The following is a 13,272-nucleotide window of genomic DNA, read 5'->3' on the forward strand; positions in this document are numbered from 1 at the left end:
GAGAGGAAAGGAAGAGCAACATTGAAAAAATAACACTTTAGTACAGTTCATACAGGTTTTTAAAAAACATTTTAAACTCAAAGGACTCATTTTTGTGTTAAAAATTGCATATTACCTCACTCCAAACCAAAATTAGTTTAAATCCTTCTATCTACACAGAAAAATCATAGAAAAAGGACATAAAGAATGGATAAAAGTGATGACAAAGAGACTTGTCAGTTTCCATCTCATAGACTTTTCCTGTTTTCTAGTACTTGTGTGATTAAGCACACTGATCATTTCTTCAGACAGAAAATACTTCTAACCTATCTGTACCAAGAAGATAATTCAGTAAGATGTATTTATAAAACGCTGCATGTGACAGGACTCACCAGCAGTTTGATTAACAGAAGACATTTATTTCTATTACACTAGCACAAATATTCTCCAACTTTAGTGTTCATAAGAATCGCCCGGAGGGCTTGTTAAAAATGCAGATTTCTGGGTCCCACTGCCAGAGTTTCTAATTCAGTAGGTATGAGTTGGGTCCTGAGGATCTGCATTTTTAGAAAATTTCCCAAGTGATGCTGAGGCTGCTGGTCTAGGAGACACATTTTGAGAACCACTGTGCTACCAAATGCCTCCTGACTTGATGAATGTGTTCCATCTGGCTGTGGGAAGTCAGTGTTCAGATATTTTTCATTCCCTTACCTCATACAATGGGCCAAACACAATTTCCTTTCCTGCTCTGGTCTCCTCCTCTATGACTGGTTTATACCTAAACATTTATTATTTATCCTCTTTTTGTGAATATTGGAACAAAAAATTCTTTCCCATTAAAGTGGGTACCGTCTGTCCATAAAGTATCTTTTTCTCAAAAGTCTCTGTGTGTTCTGTATGTAACTAATAGAAGAAAAGTACATTTGGAGTTCTTTTCACTCCTTTTGCTCTCCCCTTTATTCTTATTTTATATCCATTACTTTTCAGCATCTTTCAGTTCTGCACAGTAGCAGATGAACCTCATTCAGCTCTTTTGTTCAACAATGTTGATTAAACTTTCTACTTCCTACCTTATCAGAATTTGCTTCTATTTTAAGACCAAATCTACTTATGACAAGAGCACACATAAACCGTTGGGATGCAGAGGATAATTAACCTATCCGTAACTACATTTCATTTCTCTATCCTTTCAGGGTATTAACAGATTTTCACAAAGTACTGCATCATACAGAAGGCACATGGGATATACCTGATAGAGCACCTTTTAGTGGGTGAAGTCACAGTTTATTTCATTTTATTTTTTTAAAGAGAATTATTTATTTATTTAATTTTACTTTTGGCTGTGTTGAGTCTTTGCTGCTGCGTGCGGGCTTTCTCTAGTTGTGGAGAGCGGGGACTACTCTTGGTTGCAGTGTGCGGGCTTCTCATTGCGTTGGCTTCTCTTGTTGCAGAGCATGGGCTCTAGGCGCATGGGCTTCAGTAGCTGTGGCTCACGGACTCTAGAGGGCAGGCTCAGTAGTTGTGGTGCATGGGCTTAGTTGCTCTGTGGCATGTGGGATCTTCCCAGACCAGGACACGGATTCGAGTGTCCTTCATTGGCAGGCGGATTCTTAACCACTGCACCACCAGGGAAGTCCCCAAAGTTTATTTTTATTAGGAGTTAAATCTGATTCCTATAAGGAGATGTTAATAAAGCTCAAAGACATGCCCAAAGTAACTGAATCTAGAGCCAAAACCATGAAGTTTGGTTTCCAGCGTGAAGGCCAGATATTTATATTTCTGTAGTTCTTATTTAAATCTCTATTTCTCTTTTATTACTTTGGACCCTCAAAATAAGTATTCTTTACAAGATTCCTATTACACATCAATTTGGGCTTTAATTACAAGTTACAATAAATCTGACAACAATGTATCTTTTCTTCCCTTAAATTTTCTCATTTAAGTATTTTTCTGGTCCATAAGGTTATATTTTTACCTTCTTTAAAAGAGCAAAAAGCATTCAATACTATATCTCCTATAAGGTTTTGTTACTGTGCATTTGTTATGCTCACAATACACTTTCTCCCTCCCATAAAGCCTCTTTGTTTTCTTAAGAATACCATTAAATTTGTATGCTAAAATTTAAAAAGTACATTTAAAAGATAGTTTCAATGACAATTTCCATTTTGGGGTATTACAGAGGGGGATACACTTACCTGTCCACTACAAACTAGAAAAAATATATAAAACAACTGTTTTCAGACATTGGACAACAGCTAGTAAAGGTATATGATCCCTGGAAGAAGGCAAACAAATGAGCTAAGCCATACAATGGTCCTTCATTTCTGTTTGGACAAACATCCCACACTACACTAGAGGGAGGGTAGTCCTAAGCAGAACACAAAAGTCTTGGTGAATTACGGAGACAGAGATCGGAGTTCAGGGAGGCTGAGGTGGCTAGAAGTTACAGAACAGAGTCCCAGAGAAGAGAGAGCTATTCAGAAAAATAGCTGAGTAATCGGCACATAGGCCCGTTTGAGTTTTTGCTGAATGCCAAGACTGCACATGTGTAGAGTTAAACTGCGATAGCCTGGGAAAAGAACAACCAGGGAATTGGAAGTAAAACAGTTCCCAGAAGTCACACAGAACAGGGAGGTGTACAAGTTTTGACCAGTCAGAATGAGAAAGTCATAGCTGATCCCAGGATACTCAGTCCTATTGAGAACCCAGAAAGAGCTAACTAAATGGTTGTTAGAGAAAAATCTAGCCTACAGACTAGTCCTAATAAAGCCTAAACATAAGCTTCTAAGAAGTCAAGATCTACCAATAACTTAAATGCCCGCTAGGACACTCTACAAAGGAAGACAACAAAATCTAGATACTCATTAATGCAACATACACACTAACGAACAGCCAATAAAAAATTACAAGACATACAATGAAATCTGACTAGTCAATCAAGAGGAAAAAAACCCAGAAATGACAAATGATGAAATTAGCATATGAGGATTTTAAAAAATCTATTATAAATAAGCCCAACATAATTAAAGATTTAAAGAAAAACATGAACATAATAATAAGATATAAAAAATAACCAAATGATAGTCAATAGATGAAAAATGACAAATCTAAAATGTTAACTCCATGCAGTAAAAGTTTCAGGAGATTAGATGTTGCTTAAGGAACTTGAAGACACAGAAATAGACACTATCCAAACGAAACACACAGAGAAAAAAATTAAGATTGGGGAACAAAGCCTTAGTAACTTGTGGAATGATACAAGTGATATATGTAATTGCAGTGACAGCAGAGGTGAAGATAGAAAAAATATATGAAGAAATGATGATTTAAAATATTAAATTTAATAAAATCTATAAACCCACAGACCCAAGAAGCTCAATGAAACTCAAGCAGAAAAACACAAAGAACACCAAGGGGCACCGTTATCAACTTGCTAAAAACTAGTGATAGAAAGTTCTGGAGCAGGAAGATTAAAAAACACATGACATACAAAGAAACAGAATAAGAATGAATCTTATTTAAAAATCTCATTAGAAAAAAACATACCAACCAGAAGAAATTATAGAATATTTTAAAATTGGTGAATAGAAAACAAAAACACACTGCTAAGCCAGAACTGTATAAAAATTTCCTTTAAAATTGAAAGTGAAATAGATATTTTCACACAAACAAAAGATAGAAGAATTTATTACCAGATAATCTGTATGGCCATAAACAAACAAACAAACATATATCTTCAGGTATAAATAAAATAATACTAAATGGAAACTTGGAAACAAACGAATAAAGACTTCCAGAAAATGGAAATATAAGCAATATCTTTTCATATTTAAAATTTACCTAAAACAAAGATAATGAGCCCAAGCTTTTCCCATGGGAGCCGCCAGGTCGAGAGGAGCGTAGTCTTCTCCTCTCACTGCCATGGTGGCATGTGCTCATCCACTGATATCAGTGTTCGCTTAAAAGGAGGAGTCATCTGGCATAAATGTCACTTTATCTGCTGTGTTCAAGGCTCCTGCTCAACCAGATATTGTGAACTCTGTTCACACCAACTTGCACAAACACAGCAGATAGCCCTATGCTGTCAGTGAATTAGCAGGTCATCAAACCAGTGCTGAGTCTTTGGGTGCTGGCTAGGCTCTGGCTCAAGTTTCCAGGGTTCGAGGCAGTTGGACTGACTGTTCTGGCCAGGGTGCCTTTGGAAATAAGTATCATGGGGGCCACATGTTTGCGCCAACCAGAACCTGGCAACATTGGCACCGCAGAGTGAACACAACACAGAAGTGATATGCCATCTGCTCTGCCCTGGATGCCTCGGCCTTATCAGCACTGGTTATGTCTAAAAGTCATTGCATTGAGGAAATTCCTGAACTTCCTTTGGTGGCTGAAGATAAAGCTGAAGGCTACAAGAAGAACAAGGAGGCTGTTTTGCTTCTTAAGAAATCTAACAGGCCTTCTTAAGGCATGGAATGATTTCAAAAAGGTCTATGGCTCACAGCAAATGAGAGCTGGCAAAGGCAAAACGAGAAACTGTGTCACCCAGGGTAGGGAACCCTGCATCATCTATAATGAGGACAACGGTATCACTGAGGCCTTCAGAAACATCCCTGGAATTACTCTGCTTAGTGTAAGCAAACTGAACATCTTGCAACTTACTCCTGATGAGCACATGGGACATTTCTGCATTTGGACTGAAAGTACTTTCCACAAGTAAGATGATCTGTATGGCATTTGGCATGAAGCTGCCTCCTTCAAGAGCAACTACAACCTTCCCATGTGCAAGATACTCAAAACAGACCTTTGCAGAATCTTGAAAAGCCCAGAGATCCAAAGAGCCCTCAGAACACCACACAGATTCATCTGTGAGTCCAGAAGAAGAATCCGCTGAAAAACCTGAGAATCACGCTGAAGCTAAACCCATATGCAAAGACCATGCACTGGATGGACATAATTCTTCTCTAGGAGAAGAATCACAAACTCTGGATGGATAAGGCAGCAGCAGCGTTAGCAGCCATATCAGATGAGGAAGGGGTTCCAGGCAAGAAGCCTGTGGTGGAGAAGAAAGGAAAGAAGGCTGCTGGTGTTATGGAGAAGGCTTTTGTGGGGAAAAAGGCTGCAGTGACCAAAAAACCACCAGCTGAAAAGAAGCCCACAGAAAAGAAACCCACCGCAGAAGAAAAGAAGCCTGCTGCATAAACTTTAATTTGTGCATTCCATAAAGGTCAGATCATTTTGGACAGCTAATTCTGAATAAAGACCTGATCAAAGAGGCAAAAAAGAAAACAAAAACAAAACAATGAGCCCCAAGTAGAGATAATGCTAAAACTGTTGACATATATACATTACTATGTATGAAATAGATAACTAATGAGAACCTACTGTATAGCACAGGAAACTCAGTGCTCTGTGGTGACCTAAATGGGAAAGAAGGGGGGACATATGTATACATACAGCTGATTCACTTTGGTGTACAGAAGAAACTAATACAACATTATAAAGCACCTATACTCCAATAAAAATTAATTTAAAAAAAGGCAGGAAAAACTAAAGAAAAACTGAAAAATTGGTGAAAAACAGAAAATAAATTACAAGATGGTAGATTTAAACCCAACCATACTGGATAATTAATCAAGTGTAAAAGATACTAACACTCCAATAAAAAGCCAGGGATGTCAGACAGGATTATAAACCAAAACCAACTACATGCCAAATCCAACTATGAGAACCCTACTTTAATTATAAAGACAAAGATAGGGAAAACTAGAAGGATGGAAAAGAATATACTCCACAAATTCTAATTATAAGAAAGCTGGAGTGGCTATATTAATATCATACAAGGTATTTCAGAACAAGTAATATTATCAGGGATAAAGAAGCATGTTACAAAATGAAAGAACTTAATGCACCAAGAAGACATTACAATCCTAAATGCAAAGGCATCTGATAACTGAAATTCAAAATATGTGAAGGAAAGATAGAAATAAAAAGAAAAATAAATCCATAATCATATTTGGAGCTTTCAAAGCTCTTAGTTAATGACAGAAAAAACAGACCCCAAATCAGTAAGTATATAGAAGACCTGAACAAATACTATAAAAACATTGACCCTATTGCTATATATTGACTACTCCATCCAATAATTGTAGATTAGGTTACTTTTACATGTGGATGAATTATTCAGCAAGATAGGTCGTATCACAGGATATAAAACAAGTCTCAATAATTTCAACATATTGAAATTGTGGAGACTCCATTTTCTGACACAGAGGAATTAAATTAGAAATAAATGTCAGAAAGTTATCTGAGAAATCTGCAAAAATTTGAAATTAAGAAAAATTTATAAATGATTATAAACCGTTCAAAGAGGAAACCACAAAGGGAATTAGAAAATATTTTGGGGCTTCCCCGGTGGTGCAGTGGTTGAGAGTCTGCCTGCCAATGCAGGGGACACGGGTTAGTGCCCCGGTCCGGGAAGATCCCACATGCCGTGGAGCAGCTAGGCCTGTGAGCCATGGCCACTGAGCCTGCACTCCGCAACGGGAAAGCCCACAACAGTGAGAGGCCCACGTACCGAAAAAAAAAAAAAAAAGCACAGCATAAGAAAGTGTGGGATGCAGGTAAAGGAGTTCTCAGAGGGAAATTTATAACATTAAATGTTTATAACTTTAAATGTTTAAATGTGTACATCTGTAATTTTAAATGAAAAGAATAAAGTCCCAAACCAATGATCTAAATGTCAATCTTGGAAGTTAGAAAAAGAAATGCAAATTAAAACTGAAATAAATAGAAGGAAAAATAAACATAAGGCTAGAAATAAATGATAGAGAAAACAAACAATAGAGAAAATCTAATACAAGCTGTTTTGTTAAAAAAGCAATAAGATTGATCAAGAAAAAAAAGATACAAATCATCAAAATGAAAAAGGGGCACACAGATGCAATGCCACAGACATCATCAAGTTGAAAAAGGAATATTATGAACAACTTCATGCTACTTATATGACAACTTATGAAATGTACAAATCCCTTAAAAGACAGAAATTACCAAAACTGACTGAAGACAAAAGAGAACATCTTAATACCTCCATGTCAATTAAAGAAATCATAATATCACAAAGATAGAAAATAGAAAAAGGAAGAAACAATTTCCAATTCATTTAGTGAAGACAGAATTACCTTAATACCAAACCAGATAAAACTACTAGGAAAAAAAAACCCTACAAATAACTTCACAAAACATAGATGATGTTAAAATGTTGGGGAAACAAGAAAAATAAGACAATGCAGAGATAACGAAATGGTCAGTTGCTCCTTGCCAACTGCTGCCACAGTCTCCACACACAATCACTGTCAGCTGTAAACAAATTAAGCTCAGTGGTTCACAGGTGTTCACAGTCATAACACAAAAATGAACCTTCCTTCAGAAATGTAGCATTTAAAAGTTCTGAGGTGGAACTAAGAAAGATAAAAACCAGAATCAAGTGTACTGCTTGCTACCTTCTGCTTCACTCCAACGCAGATTTTAAGTAGTCTCCTACTGGTATGAAAAAATATGATAACCATCTGCATTTAAATGTTAGCAGTGGTATTCAAAGAATGTATTAGAACTTGCTTGTTTACTGTTAAAGTCGTACAGCAACATGATCAAATTATTTGCCTGATGGACTATGGAAACTTTATCCTAAGCCAGTAGAATATGTATGATGGCTTAGATTTTCATAATTATTTTTTCATCTTAACATAACTCTCATCTCCCAAAACAACTTCTTAACAATTTAATGAGAATAAAACCACAGTAAGATAATCTCTATTTCTTACATTCAGACTCAAAATATAAAACGACAGAAGTAAAGGAGTAAACTTGGAATTCCAACCAGTCTCCAGATTCCTTAAACTGCCATGTGATGACAATACTGTGTACCAAGCAAAAGCATAAAGTATGTTTTAAGAGATTTTCCACTGGAAAATATACACAATTTAACATTCAAAGGTCTTTAATTTCCCACAGCATTATTAAATAGCAGCCTTTTCTCAAGGCACTTTGCTACCTAAACAGAAGACAGCAACAGAAACAACCCGCCAGTCCCTGTGCAGTGAAGTTCACCTAAGACTGCAGTACCACCTGAGACTTTAGCCACCTTTGATTTTAAAGCCGTCATTCTAAAATTTTAATAGGGAGTATAGTGGGTGAGAGAGGATTTAAAGTGGGGCTCACGCCTAGTAAATTCTCATTATTATATGAATTTTGAAAAATTAAAATTATATCCTCTATACTCCATTAATAAATTTAACCAGAAATTCTATACGATCAGAAGAGAAACTGGCAATTCTTATACTCCTGAGTGTCAGCAGCAGCTCTGACCTCAATTTCACTGAAGCACACACCTGGGTGGGTCTCTGCCAGGTCAAGTGCCAACTAAGTTCTTCAATTAAAAAAAAAAAGCGTTTAATGAACATTTATGCACTAACTGCTGCAAGGTAACCTTCAGGAAACTATCTCAACACCAAAACAAACACAAAGAAATCCTACCAAATAATTTTTAGAAACTGTGAAATGCCATCTCTAGAGTCAGAAGTTGGTAGTTGGTAGTTGTGTTACGGACACTTTTCCTCCTTAAAAAGAAGTTTCTTATACAATAGGTTTCATTACAGGAATGTATTGATTGAAACTAGTTTCACTACCACTAATGTTCTGCTTAATTTTAAAGATAACACAATACTGAACAGAATAATGTGTTCTATTAATAACACTTTATTGAAACTGTAGACTGATTTATTGCATGTTTGTCCAAATAAACACCCAGATCATTTGCCATAAATCTTCTTGAGTCTAAACAGAAGGCTGAGATGCAACTTGATAAAAATAAAAAGTTATCATAAAACATAATGAAAAATCCAATCTGAAAATTAAACAGTGCACTGCTCAGCTTCATGCTTTGTTTAGGGTCTGAAGCTTGCAATGAAGATGAAAGAATTGCTCTAGTTTACTTAAAATGGCTATTGTGAGTCATCTGGGAAAAACTATAAAAATAATTAAAATCTGTTAGAGGAAGTCTGGCCATTTAGTTTCTGAGACAATTCACTCTAAGCGCATTGCTCGTACACTTTAAGATAAAATAGCTTATTTTTTATTAAAGATACTTTTTAACTTGGACTTTATTTTGTGGGGGTGAGAGAGGGCCGAACTTAACAGGCCTGTGTTCACGAACTAAAATACTTCTCCCTGGAGCTTTAAGTTTGCAGTGAGTCTACTCAGACCCATTCTGGTGGTGTACGTACACACAGGAGCGTGCATGTACACCAGCTACGCATAGGTGACACGTGAGAGGATGCCATCAGGGCATTCCTCCGAGAACAGTGATCCACATGCCACTTGGAAGGCAACATTTGCATTTCACAGCCAAGAGATAAGGCTGTGTTCTACTACATATTCTATATAAACTTAGTCCTTTATCTGTAGCTGATCTGCCTCATGTAGAAAGTTGTTAAAGATCTCTTCTATATTATTTACCATTTTGAAAAATTCTTGTTTTCTAAATTTATGTAGGGCATTCTCCATATTACGAAGCCTAACTTGTCCTGTAATCTTTCAAATTAATTTTGAAAAAGAGAAGTTATTTAACTATCTTAAAGAAATAGCAATGTTTGCTACACAAATTTAAAAGTAGGATTATAGAAACTGCAATATATTGACTTCAGTACAGTTAGATGTAAGAGTTCTATATTTAAAGCACCAGAATTTATTAACCAAGACTCAACAGTGCAATTATACACTCCAGCTTACAGAATACCCGCCACCTGGGTAAATCCTTCATCTACTGTATAACATATCATAATTCATTAAGCAGTCCCTTACTGACGGAAGCTTAGATATTGTGCTGACCGCTGACGCATGGCTTACCCCACCCTCCATTTAATTATAAAATGTGGGAAACTACAGACTCCCTTCTATTAGCCAGAGCTCTGGATGTCAATTAGGTTCTGCTTATTTCACATGATTTTGGGGGTCTTCTTTGTTTGTCTCTGCTGGCAAGGATAATGGTGAAAACATGAGAATTCTCTCCAGCATTAACAAAATAGGGAACATTTTTCAGTTTTTTGGGGTAAGAAGCAGCAGTGTGGCAGCAGCAGAAGCACCAATGGCTTGTTGACCTGGCTTCCTAACCCTTTGGTCTCGCTGGTGGGAATCTTTTCTGTGGTTTCCTGGATGTCCAGAGACCAGTGCAGCAGCAGTAGATGCTTTGCTCTGGATTCCAGCATAGCTCCAGTGATGGTCTCAGAGCATTATGCCCTGAGTATATAAGTTCTATATTGTTCTGAAGTCACCAACCGAAGTCCAACATAAAATCGCTTCTTAGGCCCTTCCAAAGCTTTTATTCCTAGTATATAAAATTCCTTCTTGTTTAAAATATCTTGAATGGTTTCTGTTTCCCACACTGAACTCTGACTGACAAGTCTTCTGCTATTACTAACAATGAATTCTTTTTTTTCTGAATTAAGATACAATTTATGTACAATAAGATTCATCCTTAAGTCTATGGTTTTTCAAGTTTTAAGAAATGAGTACAGTCGGGTAAGCACCATAATAATCAAGAAAGTTCCATCATACCAAAAAGACTCCTCATGCTTTGTAATCAGCCCTAAAAATTCTTGATTTGCTTCTGTCTCTGTAGTTTTCCTCTTCAGGAATGTCATATAAATGGACTCACTCTTTGAGTCTCGCTTCTTTCACTTAGCATAATGCACTGGAGATTCAGGTATGTAGTGTGTATGTTAACAGTCCGTTCCTTTTTTTGCTGAGTAGGGCCATGTGGATTGTTTCCAGTTTTTAAGGAATATGAATAAAGCCACTGTAAATACTCACATATAGGTTTTCATGTGACTATAGGTCTTCATTTCACTTGGGTAAAAATCTAAGAGGTAATCCTGGTCAAAAGTGGACCTGAGCTGGGGTGGAAGCAGGGAAGGTGGTAAGCAATGGTATTAGTTGTGACATGTTTAGAATGGGCTGCATTTGGTGATGGATTGGCTCTGGGGGTGAGAGAGAAAGAAAAATGTCAATTATGACTTCAAAGATTTTTCCTGAGAAACAGAAAGAATAGGAACGCCATTTACCGAGCTAGGCAGATGAGAGAGTTACAGGTTTGGAAGGGAAATCAAGAGTTCAATTTTAGTCACACTGATTTTGAGATGTTAGTGGACAGACCCAGTATATGTTTACTGTTAGCTTCATTAGATTGAAACCCTTTAGGGTATAATCTGTATCTTTTACTGATATACAATTTCCCACAATAGTAAGGGAATGGATTAGAAGGTTTGGGGGTGTTTTTCACCCCTAGAATTCTGCAGTGAGAATCAGGCTGTCACAGGTATAAATTTACAAGTGTACTAAGTTTCTTGTATTCCACAAATGGCTACTTAAAGGGTCCCTATAATTTAGGTAAATATGGCATCGCTCTGCGACAGCTTCAAACCAGCATTTTTAAAGCAAAGAAATACCATTTTCTGGAGAACATGAGGCAATTTCATGGTTAGGGAATTATTTATGTTGAATTTTCCATTTTTTGTTTCCATCAATTATTGCTATACCTCTATCCTCTTTTTGGTCAGAACAAACAGCTTTAGTTCCTTAGATCTTAGTGTGGCATGATTTCAAATGACAGTATCATTTTAACTGAATTCCAAGGCTAGACATGGTGTTTTAGCTTTGATGTTGCCGCCATAATCAGAAAGGGATCCCCAAAAGCTCAACCAACATTACCTCTTATCCTTCCATAGTATATACAATGCTTAACCTCCATCACTTTCCCTTTAGTGGATCTGCAACCCCAGGCAATGGAGACTCAAGTAGTTAAGTCCCTATGTGATCCAAGCTAACTACAGATCTAGTGGAAGATGAGGAGACCAAATTCTGGCACTAGAACGAAATATGTTATAGTAACAACAGAAAAGTTCTTCATTAAAAAAACCCACAGAACGGTACAACTCCCTTCAAGATAATCTTTAGAAAAAGATACTTTCTTCAAATGCCTCTTTGCCCAGATAAACATGATAAGCTCTTCCTTATTCTTTTCAATACCTAAGACCTCTTCATTACTATTTATATTTTAGCTGCCCTAATCTTTATGACTAACAACTTCTAAATAAATACTCTACCAGTTAGTAAATGAGTAAGGAAAGAGAAATCCATTAGCTTAAATAAATTAGGTGTTTTCTTTTTCTTGTAATGAAGCCTCTGGAAGAACACAGTCTGCAGCTGTTACAGCAGTGTTACAATGTCATCAGGACTTCAGTTCCTTCTATATTTTTGTTCAGACATGGACTTGCCACCTTCTACTCACAAAATGGCTATTTAATCTGCAACATCAGGTCAGCATTCCATAGAGCAAAGCTTCTCAATCTGGCCTCTTGACATTTGGACAAGATGATTCTTTGTGGTGAGAGACTGTCCTGTACGCTGTAGGATGTTTAGCAATACCCACGGCCTCTACCTGCTAGATGCTGCTAGCAACTGTCAGTTGTAAAAACCAAAGATGTCTCCAGACATTGCCAAATTTCTCCTGGGGGTCAAAATCATCCCTGGTTGAGAACCGCTGCCATAGGGGAAAAAGAGACTTGACAAAGGATGAAAAGAGGCATAAAATCGAGTGTAGCAGACAGTGGAGCCTGCTACACTCCCACCCCACCCCCACCCCCGGGCCCTCTTAAGGGAGTTTCTTAGAAACCCCATGGCATGGCACAAATTCTACTTACATCTCACTGGCCAGACCTGTATCCCAGTGCCACCCCATCTGCAAAAGAGGCTGGGTAATGCGGGTTTTATCCTGCGACACTGTTACTCTCAATAAGACTGGCATTCATTTAAGAAGGAATAAGGGAAGAATAGATAATAGGTAGGCAACTAGCATTCTCTGTGACAGAAAATGTTTCAGTACTTTATTTGCAAGACAATTTTGTGCAAACTGACATTCTTGAGCATATCCTTGCAAAGGCTCCCAAGATTTTAAAAAGAAAGTTTACCTTGATTTGTGTCTTATATAAAAGACTTACTCTTTTTTGCAGAGGCTGCCTTCTCCCTTAAGAATTGGTTATTCTTTCCAGCTTTTTGTATGTAATCTTTTTCTTCCTTCTGGACATAAGTTAGGTTTTAAGGCTCTGTTCATTTTTTCCCCCAATCTTTCTTTTTTCTTTCTGTTTTAAAAGTTGAAAAATATCTATTGATCCATCTTTAAGTTTACTGACTTTTTTTTTCTGTCACTCCACTATGTTGATGAGTCCACCCAGTGAATTTTTT

The 13,272-nt window shown here is 37.0% G+C and overlaps 1 protein-coding gene and 1 pseudogene across 1 annotated transcript in view; one reads left to right on the forward strand and one right to left on the reverse strand.

The window, feature by feature from the left end:
- Positions 1–13,272, reverse strand: part of LOC112413459 (protein hinderin-like) — a gene marked incomplete at its 5' end in the record, with an annotated part of 223,289 nt that overhangs the window by 162,534 nt on the left and 47,483 nt on the right. The window lies entirely within an intron of this gene.
- Positions 3,853–5,175, forward strand: LOC112413457 (60S ribosomal protein L4 pseudogene; annotated as a pseudogene).

This window comes from Neophocaena asiaeorientalis, unplaced genomic scaffold (genome assembly GCF_003031525.2).
Source record: "Neophocaena asiaeorientalis asiaeorientalis breed wild unplaced genomic scaffold, Neophocaena_asiaeorientalis_V1.1 scaffold886, whole genome shotgun sequence".
Taxonomy (NCBI): Eukaryota; Metazoa; Chordata; class Mammalia; order Artiodactyla; family Phocoenidae; genus Neophocaena; species Neophocaena asiaeorientalis.